The sequence below is a fragment of the Coturnix japonica genome, chromosome 1 (genome assembly GCF_001577835.2).
Source record: "Coturnix japonica isolate 7356 chromosome 1, Coturnix japonica 2.1, whole genome shotgun sequence".
NCBI lineage: Eukaryota > Metazoa > Chordata > Aves > Galliformes > Phasianidae > Coturnix > Coturnix japonica.
In genome coordinates, this window is record NC_029516.1 from 139,477,306 (window position 1) to 139,491,843 (window position 14,538).

The 14,538-nt window shown below is 39.4% G+C and overlaps 1 long non-coding RNA gene across 1 annotated transcript in view; it reads right to left on the reverse strand.

The window, feature by feature from the left end:
* Positions 1–14,538, reverse strand: part of LOC107308058 — a 16,206-nt gene continuing 1,668 nt past the window's right edge. The window contains exons 2-6 of the long non-coding RNA XR_001552617.2: positions 13,051–13,119; positions 9,585–9,669; positions 9,247–9,405; positions 3,107–3,162; positions 1–1,721 (exon numbers count right to left, since the gene is read on the reverse strand). This is a non-coding gene — a long non-coding RNA (uncharacterized LOC107308058). The remainder of the gene's footprint in view (positions 1,722–3,106; positions 3,163–9,246; positions 9,406–9,584; positions 9,670–13,050; positions 13,120–14,538) is intronic.

Here is a 14,538-nt window from a genome sequence, read left to right on the forward strand (position 1 = left end):
TAATAATAATAATAATAATAATTCTGTGTCAGATTCCCAGGATAAAGAAATTTCATTCTGAAAAAAAGAAAGAAAGACAGGAAGAAAGGGGGAAGAAAATTAAGGAAAGAAAAAGAAAGTAAGAAAGGTGGAAGACCCGACTTAAAAGCATTTTTATTATGCTGTTTTTTAGCATGTTTTCAAAACAGAATGTACTGCATTTTGCTATTAAAGCAATAATGTATTTTTGTATATGTATGTTTATTAATTGCATCCATCTCCAAAGATTTGACTTTTATAACAGAAATAGCAGTAAAGGCCTAAAGATTTTAATATTCAGCTATGTTCTAAATTGTTGCAGGGTGAAGCCAGTTTCAAATTTTCATTTTTTCCCCTGCATCTCCTATGGAATGCTATTCTGTATCTTTATGATGCTCACTGCTATAGTTCTCTGAATGTGTCACACCACTAATTGCATTGATTCTACAGAACACCAAGATTTTTGAAACTTACTTTACAAGCCAATGGAGGTAAGGAGGGATTCATAGAATCATATAATCTTTTGCATTGGAAGGGACATTTAAAAGCTATCTAGTCCAACTTCCCTGCAATGGACAGGGGCACTTACAGCTACCTTAGGTGCTCAGAGCCCTGTACAGCCTGACTCTGAATGTGTCTGGGACAGGGATTCTACCACACCTCTGGGCAATCTGTTGCAATGCCTCAACTGTCTTATTGTAAAAAAGTTTTTCCTTATATCCAATCTAAATTTTCTCTCCTTTACTCTGAAACCATTTTCCTTTGTTCTGTCACTGTGCTAAAGTGACAGGACTTTTCTTTCTTAAAGCCCCTTCTTTCTTAAAGCTCCTTCTTAGATACTGAAAGGCCATTATCAGTTCTCCTCAGAGCCTTCTCTTCTCTAGGCTGAACAGCCCCCGCTCTCTCAGCCCGTTCTCATGGGGAAGGTGTTCCATCTCTTGGATCTCTCTTTTGGTCCTCCTCTGGACATGCTCCAGCAGGCCTATGTCTCTCTTGTACTGAAGACTCCACACCTAGATGCAGTACTCCAGGTGAGGCCTCACCAGCACAGAGGAAAGCAGAAGGATCACCTCCCTCAACCTGTTGGTCACGATTCTTTTGATACAGTCCAGGATAAAGTTGGCTTTCTGGGATGTGAGGGCACATTGCTGGCTCATGTCCAGCTTGCCATCCACCTCAAGTCCTTTTTGGTGGAGTTGTGCACCATCCTTACACCCCCAGCTTGTCCTCATAGCAGGGTTTGCCACAATGCAGGTGCAAGACCTTGTTCATGAATTTATTAAGCCTTGTGAGGTTCACCAGGGCCCACTGCTTGGGCCTACATATGTCTCTTTGGGTGGCATCCTGTCCACTGAGTGTGTCAGTTGCATCACACAGCTTGTTATCAGCTACAAACTCAATCCCACCGTTGATGCCATTGATGAAGATGTTAAAGAGCACTGGTCCCAATACTGACCCCTGAGGGGCACCACTTGACACTGTTCTTCACTCAGACATTGAGCCACTGAACATAACTCTCTGAGTATAATCTCATAACCAGCCTTAATCCACTGAACAGTCCACTTGTCAAATCCGTATCTTTCCAATTTGGAGAGAAGGATGTTATGAGGGACTGTGTCAAAGGCCTTACTGAAGTCCAGATAGATGACATCAGTGGCTCTTCCCTTGTCTACTGATGCAGGTATGTCACATTCTGCTGTAACCTGAATGTGTAGAAAAAAGAGAAATCTGTAAACATGAAGACTATTTAAAATGATCTCATAACAATCAACAGGAACATTTTCCTAACTATAACCATTTTTCACACACCGGCTACAGTGAAAGACAACGAAGCTAGATCCAATTGGAAACAGAACTTATTATTCCCCTCAGTCCCTCCATAAATTAAGCCATCATTAAAAAATGAAATAGTGGAGAAAAACATGAGGTAGTATTTCTGCATTAGATCACAGCAAAACAGTCATGGTTCTCTTGCAAAATCAAAATGTTCTAACACTTAGATATTACTACTCATTAAAACCAGTTTGAAGGACAAATTGAAATATGAACTGGAACAAGCTCTTTATCCGCTTTCTTTTGCTATGAAATAAACTTTTATCTTTCCACGCAGTGTGCTGCAATGTTCACAACTGAACTGTAAAGTATGAAGAATGTGACATTACTGTTACATCTACTGAAGAGCTTTGACAGACCTAGAACTTTCCCCCTCCCAGACTGTCTGCAGTGCTACACACCTTCAAGCTACAGAACTAGTTTCTTAAGCCTTTCAACAGCACTTTCACAACAGAAAATTGTAAATATTCACATATTTTTCATTTCATTTGAATGCTGCAGTTTAAGGGAGATGACAAAATGAGCAATTGGTCCCTCCAGTAAGACATAAACAATGACTACCCAACAAGGACAAATGTTAACATGAAGTCATGGCACCAGTGAACCAGGAGTATATATGCTTGCAAATGGATTTATTATGAAACAGTACTACTGATTGCTTCATAGATTACTTTGTGTAGCTATGTTTTACTTTTGGATAAGCACTGCTGTCTGCAAAAGTGATTAGGGATTGCTGGTTTGAAACTGATCATCTATCAACATAAGTCATGCCCATTTTTAGTCACATACATTCTTAACTTCTGCTGAACTGCACTGAGCTCAGGCATTGAAGTTGAAGGCAAAATATTGTCCTGGTGGCAATTGATGGGAAAAAATAAAAGTGCCTTGTTAGATGCTGTAAAGATAAATGCACTTTGCAACGTTGCAATGGTAACCAGTTACTGTGAATACTGCAGTAAATGAACAAGCTGAACCCCCAGATGTATTACATGTCTCTTTTTGCTACTTAAGAAAGTTCCACCATGAATCTGAAAACTTGTAAAAGTTTTCACAGCATGGTGGTGGATGTTTAATCGCCAAGTGCTACAAAGGCACTGGGAAGCTATCTGGTTGTTGTGATTAGTCACTCTGCATCAGTTCTGACTGACAAGCACAATGAGAATGGGATCCAGTGAAGCAAGAAGTTTACTTGGTTTGCTGAAGAAGTCAGGAGGAAAAAAAGAAGAAAAGTTTCCTGACATTTCACATAGATTACCTTTCAGTCACTGGGAGATTGTCCAAATGTTTCCAGTCAAACAGTCTTTATGCAACCTGGATCATCACCAAACCAAAAACAGAAAGCAATTACAGGCTGAGAAACATAAAGACCAAATCAAAGGAAATACATCATATAATATACAGGCTATACAATGTCACTGCTTTCTTACTCTTCCTGGGGGAGTTTATTCACAACATGCAATCTGTAGCATATCTGACCAAAACCAAAACTCACTGGATGATGTTGTCAGACCAGAAGTCTTGTTACCAAGTTACACACAATTCTTGGTACAGCACAGTTGACTGTTTTGTGTTTTTTTTTTGGTTTTTTTTATGCACCATTATCGTGGAGAAAAAATCTAAGAAATGCCAAGAATAATTTCTAGCTGATTCCTCACATGCCCACTTCCTTCGTATTTTTCATGAATCCTTGAAGTGTTAGAAATGCCTAGCATCTATTTTAGGACTTTCATCCTCCCACCAAAAATAAATTCAGGAACATATGAGTGTGGGTTTCTAAAGGCCAATTTATTTAGCTAAAGGAAACAAAACCTTGTGTTTCTATGTTGATTCTAATCCTATGTGGTTCTGTTCTCTCCTTGGAATTTACATTCCCAGAACCAGGTAGTACTATAATGGTAAAAAAAGTGAATACCATACAATTCGTATATAGCAATAGGAGATTAGCAATAGCAAATGGAGATGGCCATTCAGACATGATAGAAAGAACGATTTCTAGACAATACTACAAAACAAACAAGCAAACAAAACAAAACAAATACAGGATGAGTAAAAATAAGAGCTGATTCTGGTTATGCTCTGAGCGTCCTGGTCTGGTGGTTGGCGACCCTGCACATAGCAGGGGTGTTGAAACTAGATGATCATTGTGATCCTTTACAACCCAGTCCACTCTGTGAATGATAATTAAGAACTGAATGCCCAAAGCGAGTCCACATTTTTCATTAAGTTGTTCAAGGCAGTATAAAAATCAAAAACATTCAAGCAGATTTGAATGTAATTTCAGTATAACAGACATTACTGATTCCGTTGATGTTCCCATTCTAAATGAAGGAGCTTGTTTTACAGCATCTTATAAGAGCTCAAAAGACTTTCATTAATAGCTAAAGTGTTTTCAGGTATACAGTTGCAATATTCATATATGCACACAAAGCTTGTGGGGAGAATTCACCTAAGGGTATGTGCCTGGATATATATAAACTGTGGGCACTCTCTTTGATCAGCCAAGTGAGTCCTGAGACATAGCACAAGTCAATTACAAGCAATCGATCCCTGCACCCACAACTCCCCTTGCCTCCTGAACATACCTAGCCATGTTGCATGAAAATAGCCTGGAATTCAGCAGGGCCCAGGAGCAGAGCCAGAAACCGTGGGACACCCAATGTGCAACCACCAATACAGCACAGAGAGATACAGGTGCTTGGCATAAATCACAGGTAATATTTCACATTGAAAGCACAAGAGTGAGGGCAGGCAGAGTAGAGATACATCAGCATACGCACAGGGATGTAATTATTATTCCAAAGGGGATTCTGACCATCAGCAAGCCATTAGATGTGATGACAGCTTCTTTGTTTTTCTTGCAAAATTCTACCATAATACACAAACTAAACCTGATTGGAAATGATGGGGTATTTTTTCTGACAATCCCAGTCTTTGTCCTCTGTATGTGTATAGTTTGTCCTATACCACTTTTGTGATTATTGAAGGAAGATAAGGAGAAAAACTCTGAGTTAAAAGGTAGGATATTTTTTTCAACAGAACAAACTGTAAGTTAAGTCTGTTCCTGGTTTTGTGTCAAGCTTTGAATCTCTTCAATATTTTTCTGTAGCTTTCATGAATAGATATTGCAACAGACTCCAAGGTTATTATTTGCAGGGATTCTTAGATGCTAAAAAACACAGTGAAACAGAATATAAAACGTTCCTTCAGCTAGTAAGTTGTCTCTTAACTAAAAATACTCTAATTGTTTCAGCTTATTTTCTAATGCATTATCAGTTCCAGAATTTAGTAGGTGACACAAGTGGATTTTAAGAATATTTTCTAATTTCAATGATAAACTACTAAAAAAAAAAAAAAAAAAAAAAAAAAAAAAAAAAAAAAAAAAAGCTGCACTAAATAGATTGTTATGAAACTATACTGATTTAACTGTCGCCAAAATTCTTCTTAAAATCCAGTATCAGTAACCTTGTATTTTATAAATGCAAGTTTAGGACTAGAGGGAATGGTTTCAAGCTGTGGCAAGGGAGATTCAGGTTGGATATTAGGAAAAATTTCTTCTCCAAAAGAGTGGTCAGGCACTGGAATGGCTGCCCAGGGAGGTGGCTGGAGTCTCTGTCCCTGGCAGTGTTCAAGAGGAGTCTGGATGAGAAGCTATGAGATAAGGGTTAGTAGCTTGTGGTAGCAATGGTGATGGGAGGACGGTTGGACAAGATAATCTTGTAGGTCCTTTCCAACCCTGTGATTCTATGATTCTATGATCTGAAATGTGCTGGATACTAACAAAGCATTAAAGATTTCTGCCATGTGTTAGCCCTTTCTTTAACTTTCCCCTAGGCAGCTAGTATTGACCACTGCAAAAGACAAGATGTTGGATGATTCAGTCTTCTGATCTAATCCAGGACATTTGCGTGTTCTTCCTGTAATTTTTATCTCTGTAAATCTGCTTGTTCCATCCCTGAAGCTCTATCATCTTTAGTATTTCTGAAGCTTGCTCCAGTTCTTATAATTTACCATCACTATCTCATTGCAAGTAATATCTGTCTACAGCACAAGAAATATATATATATATATATATATATATATATTTCATGAAAGAGTCAGCATACATGGTTACTAAGAGTAAGCAATTGTGTAGGCATCGTTCTTGAGAATACTTTTCTGTAAGAAAAACACACAGTGGTGGTTTATTTTATGGTACTGTAAAAAGTGATTATGAAGTAAAAAAGGCTAGCGACACTGACTACAGCAACACTTGTATATGTATTTCTTTCTTGGTTAAGAAAATGGCTTTATGCAAATAAAATGCATGAAGCACCTGCAGTTAGATTAAGAACTTCAGCAACCTGACCTCTGCAGTGATGGAACCAGTTTTCCGCAAACCTTTTAAGTAACCCAAAGTATCTTAGTAGTCATGCAATGACTTAGGAACTCAAAATACCACAATGATGAGTAGTATTATGGTGGTTTAAGTGGTTGAAGTGACTTTTCTTGCACTCTTCACACTCTCAGCTCTTAAACTATATTGCTTTAATTTTCAGGTATGCTGAGCTATCAAATCAGTAATCGAAAACCGTGAAAACAAATTCTAAGTTTCCTATCATTCAGGCAATCAGTTTTTGGTTTTTCTTTGCCAGTTTGAACTCCCAGAGACTGAAAATTTATGAACAAATGATAGACTTCAATCGTATAATAAAAAACGTTCTGCCTGGTCATTTGACAAAACGGATTAACGACAAAAAGGAAGAGGATATCTGATAATTTTTATAAGTGACTGAATAAACTTACTGCATCAATGATAAAGGATCCAAATTAGCAGCAGATGTAGAGAATTATTCCATTATCAAGTAAGTAGACATCTAATGGGTGGAAATCTAGCATACTGTGGAGGATGTTGATCACATCTATGAATGAACAGCTAAGAATGATAATGAAACCGAGTCAAAATGGCATACATGAGTCACAGAATCACAGAATGTCCCGGGCTGGAAGGGACCTCAAGGATCATGAATCTCCAAACCCCTGCCTGCCAGGGCCACCAAACTTCCACATTTACTAGATCAGGTTGCCCAGGGCCCCATCCAATCTGGCCTTGAACACCTCCAAGGACAGGGCATCCACAAACTCCCTGGGCGGCCTGTTCCAGGATCTCACCAATCTCCTAGCAAAGAACTTCCCCCTAACATCCAACCTAAATCTACCCTCTTTCAACTTAAATCCATTTCCCCTTGTCCTGGTATTGTCAGCCCTTTTGAAGAGTTTACTCCCCTCCTGGATATAGGTTCCCTTCAGGTACTGAAAGGCTGCAATGAGGTCACCCCGCAGCCTTCTTTTCTCCAGTCTTTCTGTTTTGTCCAAGTCCGTACTCCTTTTGCATTCAGATTAAGGACAAATAGGCTCTCACTGTGGTTTTTTTTGTTGTTGTTAATTGTTTTACATACTTAACTCTTGCTCGGAGAGGTGGATTGTGCCCACCAGATCAAAGTTCAGAGAAAGGACGTGATTAAAAGTCTGAAAAACTGTAACGTGTCAGAACTGCTACTAGTGGCAAGGAAAGACAGATCGTAGGTACCCACTTTAAAGAAGGAATAACATACAGTCTGAATCCAGCAAATGCAGCAAATGAAGGATAAAGAAAAATGTCAGAGCTGGGGTCTATTCAGACTCTGGAAGATGAAAAACATGTGAGTTGAGATTAAAGTAACTGCTTAAAAATGTTCAGTACTTGCATAATTAAAAAAAAAATATAAACACTTCAGGATTACATTAAACTTTTTCATTGACCTATATTTATCATTCTATTTACAGGTATTTCTAATAAAAAAGTGCAATGCTCTCAAAAGCTCACATTCATATTATGTATCTTAAAGTGTCTGAACATCTTAACTTGAAACTTATTTGAGCTGCAGTTCCTCTACAGCTGTGAAGCAGCTCAGAAAAAAATCTGACCAACAAAGAATGGCTGGGCAGAATGATCCTAAGTGAGACTGTATGCATAATTTACAGAATTCATAAAGATAATGACACACTTATACTGCATATCCAGTGTAAGAATGTAGGGACATGGGCGTTAGCACCTTTCATGCCTGACTCAGAGCAACCATCTGAACATCCTGGAAAAATGTCCTAACTGGTTTGACTCGATGGCATTCTGGCTAAGACTTCGCTTCTTCTTGAAGAATTGAACATTTGATTTTGCATAAATTACGCATTTGGTGGCGAGTGAGAACTCAGAAAGGTTTGGACTCTGGCATATCCTCAGATCAGAGAGACTATAGGTCTGTTTTAGAAGCTTTATAGAACATTATAGCACAATTCTAAAACAACAACAACAACAAAAACCAACAGAAAAACAACAAAGAACTACCGAATTATCCAAGGGATGAAGTGCAAATCCTTGATTTTGTGTGTGGTACATATTTATTTATGTTTTATCCAGTTTGGAAAAAACACATATATAAAATGTGTAGTTGTCATATATTTGCCATTTTAAACATGAATTGACAAATATCTGTGGACATCCTGTTGCTGTCTTTCCTCTAAAGGATAAGCCATCGACCCTGCAGCGAGGGCTATTTTGCAAAGGTCATAAAAAGTCTTGGGTTTAAAAAGAAGCCCCTTACACAAAAGTGGTATGGTGTGAGGGACATACAAGCTGTATACACAAACAGAAGTACAGTAGGGGCTCTTAGAATCTGTCAGTGGTTTTCAGTCCATCTACTCCAACACAAATATTGAAACTTCTAACAATGTCAAATAGAGGGTTCAAGAAAGCAGCTAATGAATCTCCTGTGCTACATGTAGCATTAGTTTTGAAAGCTGTTTGCCCCTATATCTCTAAGCTCTGTATTTACTGTCAGACCATACAATAGACCATACAGTAAGGGATGTGGTCATACAAGCCCACTATGTGCTTCACGCTTACTACATTTGTTCATTACACATTTTCAGTCCGAACACAATAGCACAGAGAATGGTTAGAGGGTATAAGTAATTTTTTGTGGATTTTTCTCATTCTACATAGCCCAGAACACTCTGAACCAGCTCCAGGAAAACAGGAGCTTGCCAAAACATTAGTTCAAGCAGGTGGTTCCAATTCATAGGACCTTTACCTTTGCTATGCTTCAGAGGTTCTTGGAACAACAAAAAACCTCACATGCCTGCATTGGCAAGAGTAGGATATAAAAGGCAGATGTTACTCTCACCTCCACCCATTGGAATCTTTTTGCTAGATTAGCTAGTATCAGAACTATTAGTTAGCTTCTCAACCGGCCACATGGGAAGGTGGTTATAATAAGGCAGCTATAAGCCATGTGCTGCCACTTACCTTTTTGCCCCTTACTGGGAAAGGAAAAAAAAAGGAAAAAAAAGAAATGAGTCAGAAGAATGGCAATTTCTTACCTGCTAATTTGTTTCTCCACATGCCCTAATATGCAAGCCCAAACACAAGCTGAAACTCCTCCTGACAGCAGATGGACTCAGGGAAAATACAAAGCTCCTGGGGTGTCAGATTCCAAATGCAGAGTGAGGATCTGTCTGGCAAATCTCAGACCCAAAATTCTAGAACAATGAAGGGAAAAAATCTATTCCAGAATGTGTAGCAGAAAATTTTCAGGAAGATAAAATCTACAGACAAAGAAGAGATACTATGATTTTACAAGCAAATGCTAATTAAAAAAAAAAAAACAAACCACACACAAACTAATTATTCACGGAAGCATTAGACAGTTGATATTTACCTTCTGTCCTCTGTCTCTCTCTGAACACTCTGATTGCAAGGCTGGTCTGTGTCCCTCCTGCTGTTGTTTTTACCTCCAGCTTTGTCTGGAAATAGGGTTAACAACATAGGATTTTGTTATTCCTTGATCATTTCTTATTCGGATGCACATGACACATGGCCAGCCCACTCAAGCAGGACCTGTAACCAAGCAGCAGACTACCTTGTAATGTGATTAAAGCTTATCACAAAGTCATGTGACAATGAAAGATGACTGGACATCTATGAAAGGACTGAGCCTGATAAGAGCAATATCATCTCTCACTAATTTCAGAGCAGTAAGAATGTGCTGGAAGAGCAAAACCTAGGACAACACATCTAACAAAAAAAGTCTGATGGGCAGTAGATACAGTGTGGTTTTGCAACATCATGCATACATGCAACATTTCTATGCCTTTACCCTCCAAACCTATGCTAAGCAGCTGCTCCATAGGAATAAGTAACCCCTCAACAATGATGTCAAGAAGTGAGAATTGAGTGAGGCCTCACCTTGAGTTCTGTGTTCAGTTTTGGGCACCTCAGTACAGAAAGGACATAGAGATACTGGAGCAGGTCCAGAGAAGGCCAACAAGGCTTGTGAAGGGCTTTGAGAACATGCCCAATGAAGAGAGACTGAAGGAACTGGGGCTGCTTAGTCTGAGGAAAAGGAGGCTGAGGGGAGACATTATTGCTTTCTTCTAGTATCTGAAAGGTGCTTACAGATCAGCAGAAAAATGGCATTTGTAGGTTTTGGTCCTTGCTTCTAGCAGAACTGTAGTATTAAATGAGTGAAAGGCAGTCAATGCCCACTGGATTCTGCACACTAAAAAGAGTATTATATTCCCCATTTCTGGGAGCAAGAGTGACCTGAATATTTGGCGCTGTATCTGATGTGTGTGTATGCGTGTATACGTATGGGCTTGGCATTGAAGCACCACTGCTTTTTCTTCACCTGTGTTTCAGGGAGAAGCATTCAGTAGATATGCTGTGAAAATGTCTAGCAGATTAAGTGCCTTAAGGGTTTGTAGATGGAGCCTGTTCCCAACTCTCCCCTTACATTAGAAAAAAGGAAGGCATTAAGCTATATATTTTAGCTGTAAGTGTCTCAAGAACTTTACCTCCTGACAGGAAGGTATCTAATCAAGCTAGGCAGCAGACAAACAGGTGCCTTTTGGATCACTGTCCCAGGTTCCCACTCATGGATGCTTCAAGTCTTTTACTGGTTTCTGCCCTGTGAAGGTATTCTATAGCAGCTGTGACTTCAAGCTGATGTTGATGTGAAAAGGTGAAAAGGTTGGAGGATGTTCAAGTGTCTGACTTAAACATTTCACCAGGAAAAGTGCATTCTCTCATGGCACGAGAGCATAAGGTTGAGTTGCTTCTCCGAGTCCTAAAATTTAGAGTCTCAAAAGCCTGCCAACATTCTCATAAAATATTGAAAAGTATAAAAAGATGACCTGACTTTCTGTCACATAAAAGTTATCTGAAGGCAGAAGAAGTCTTTTTAATTTTCAGAAGAAAAAAAAGATGGAAGAATAAGAGAAATTCTTAAACTGTCAAATGTTTCTCTGAGGGAACAGAAATAAAAAATGGTCATGAAGAAAAGAAGTGGTGGCAAATCTCAGCAAGTCTTTGCATCGTTCACGTGGGGTTCACATGGGTACACGTATGGGAGAAGATGGGTCTTGTCCCATGCTCATACCCAATCAATTTTAAGTTTGACTGGGACAAGAAGTCTTAAGAGATGTCTTCAGTGTCTATCAGATTTTCTTTCTCTGAGTTACCTTCTTAGAAAAGTGTGATTTTCTTGTTATTTTTCCTTAATTTATTCCCAATGTCTGTATATCTGTTTTTACTGTTATTCTCCAATGTATCAAATTGGTTTTCCTTTATACTTCTGTTTTTTTCTTTATACTTCTCTAAGGATTCTATGATTCTGTGATTCTATTTCCAGTCCTTCCCTGAATGAAACCACTCATTTAACGCTTTTAGCCCTCTACTTTGATCCTATGATCAACCTTTAACTTCAGAGAACAGTAAGATTTCTGCCATTCACTCTTTCAGTTTCTTAAATGGTACTCACATTATCTTCCCCACTTTTTTTTTTTTCCCCATTTAATAAGGGTTTGCACTCTATAGCAGTAAAGATTCTGGAAAAGAGAGATCTTAAGACAGCTCTGTGTTTCTAGAAATGGTTGAGGCTGTGCATCTTTTTATTTTTCTTTTTTTTCTGTGAAGAAAGAAAGAAAGCTTTAGAAGGGAGGTATTTTTCTTAGAAAAATGTTTGAAGAATTACATTTGTGGAAGTAACAGACAAGAAAATACCTTCTTCTGAACGCATAGACTGGCTGTCACTGCAATAGAAGTGGGTCTCCCTCAGGTCCAAGGCAGTAACTGACAGTGCTGCATGGCAGTCTTAAACAGTGCTGGCCACCAGTGTTTAGGCAAGTAAATTAAGCCTGTAGGGCTTAACTTCAAGTATGCCTGCAGGACTCAGCACCTGAGTTGAAGAAACTAAGCACAGATGTCCTGATGAGAGCAAGGTGCCTTGTCAGTGCAGTCACTGGAGACCTAGTCAGCTGATAAAATGGAAGTATCTACTTCAGAATGCAAACCTGTTCGAGTGTATTAGGTTAGCAGCAGTTGCCTAAATGTGAGTTTGAGTTGCCCTGGCTAATCCTACCTGGCCAGATGTCATGGGTCCCTGAGAGACCCTATGTCATGCTGCATCTGAATGCCTATTTTCAGTGTATTAAAGAGTGAGGCTCAAATAGCTCCTGAGGAGGAACCTGAATCCACTGTCTGTAATGGAAAGTTAAGACACCTCTGTCACATTCTCATAGCTAAACTTCTGTGATTGAAGCCAAAGCTGAACTTCACTCTAGGGGACTGTCTTTGAAATGCAGTGTACAGAAAAAAAAGAACTACCCCCCTTTTAGAGTGGAAACATTAAAGATACTCTCAAATACCTTGGGAATCATAGAGTATAGATAATTCATTTCCGTACTTATTTCTCAGAGTTCAAACCCCATTCTGAAATGTTGGGAATAAGCAGTATGTCTCCAGTAAGACTCTGAGGTTCTTTCTCCCTTCTGTTTCTGCCTTCCTTATGATCACATCAGCGTTGTGGCTGGACCTTCCCTGAATTCCTCTGAACTTCTCCCAACACTGCTCCCCCCTCCCTATCACATCCCCATGCATTCCTATTATCCACTACTGTTATATCCCCTTATTCCAGAGGATCACAGAAAAGAATTACAGGCATGACATGTCATGATTTGCATGACAAAAAGGAGCTTTTAATAAGTACCGTTCTCACAAAGGAACACCATCCATGTATCACCATGAGCAGTGACTGAATCCTTACTGGCATTTTTTCCAAATGTAATGAAAAAATAAACCACATTTATTCAAAATTCAAAGATCATTTTGTCTTGCAGGTGACTTACTAAAGCAGCGTGCCTTCCTAACATTGGCTCCACCTCCTCACATTGGTCCATCTACAGCGGTTGTTTAAACTGTTGGAGGGAATACAGTGAAAGACTGAAATGACAGTGCAGAATCAAAACTCTTTTAAACTCCCAGTGCTCCTCTTCAGTTCTCTCCTTTGGTCATCTTTCATTCATTTTGCAAAAGAGTCACTTACTGAATACAATAGGGACACATTGCAAAGCACAACCAGCAAAACAATTGGGGGTAGTTGCTTTTTTTTTAAATACATATGGTCCCTAAAATAATTTTCTTCAGAAATCAGGCAGTGGGAATTAGGTGATATCACCCTCAGTAACACTCTGATTCATGTATTTCAATAAACAGCAATATCTTCATAGAATTAGTATTCTGGGATCATTAGGTATTACGTAATGTAAATTACATTATAGATTAAGCCATGAGATACTATAAAAGCACATGGAAAAGCAATGCCACTCTTCTGAGTGCCAGAACTCACTTCATGACTGCACATGCACAGCATGCTTCTTTCAGAGGATTCATAACACATTCTTGAACTGCTTGTTGTTCAGATGACAGCAAAGTTCCAAAAGACATTAATTTATGCTACTTAGGCTTAGTCTTGCTTTTGCTGACTTTCAACATGTTAGAATGTACAGGTACTATCTTATGTCCAATTTTGTGTTATATAGTTTATGAAACCAGAAAGTTATCCCACAGATAATCTCATAGGAATCACAGAATGGCCTGGGTTGGAAAAGATCAAAATGATCATCCAGTTTCAATTCCCCTGCTATGTGCAGGGCTGCCAACCACCAGACCAAGCTGCCACAGCCACATCCAGCCTGGCCTTGAATGCCTCCAGGGATGGGGCATCCACAGCCTCCTTTGGGCAATCTGTTCCAGTGCATCACCACCCTCTGTGTGAAAATCTTCCTCCTAATATCTAACCTAAATCTCCCCCATCTCAATTTAAAACCATCCCCCCTCGTCCTATCACTATCCACCCTCATAAAAAGTGAAATTATAAAATTGTGAATATACAATTCAGTTCAGAAACCAGGTATTTTTCTGTTCTCTTCCACTTTGTTTTCAGATTATCATGATGAACCTTACATGGAAAGAAAATGCAGTAAATATTAGAGCGACCAGATGAAGCCAGCAATGTGCATTTGTGCATACATTGTGTGCAGGGTGGGATGATCTTTTGAGGTCCCTTCCAATCCCTCACATGCTGTGATTCTGTGGAGACCTCAGTACAAACACCCCACTCCAGGATGCCTGGAGGGAGGGCACAGCAGCTCCGAGCAGATGTCCACCACCACTGATGAGGACTCAGCCCTGGCCATCCACACCAAGTGCAAGTGTCTGCTGTTTCCAGGAGGAAGACGTGTCCCTCGCAATGTGAACACATCTGTCAGCAGAGCATTTGCCGGGGGAGCAGCACACAGGTGATGCAAACACCACCAGAGATGTTATTTTCGTGT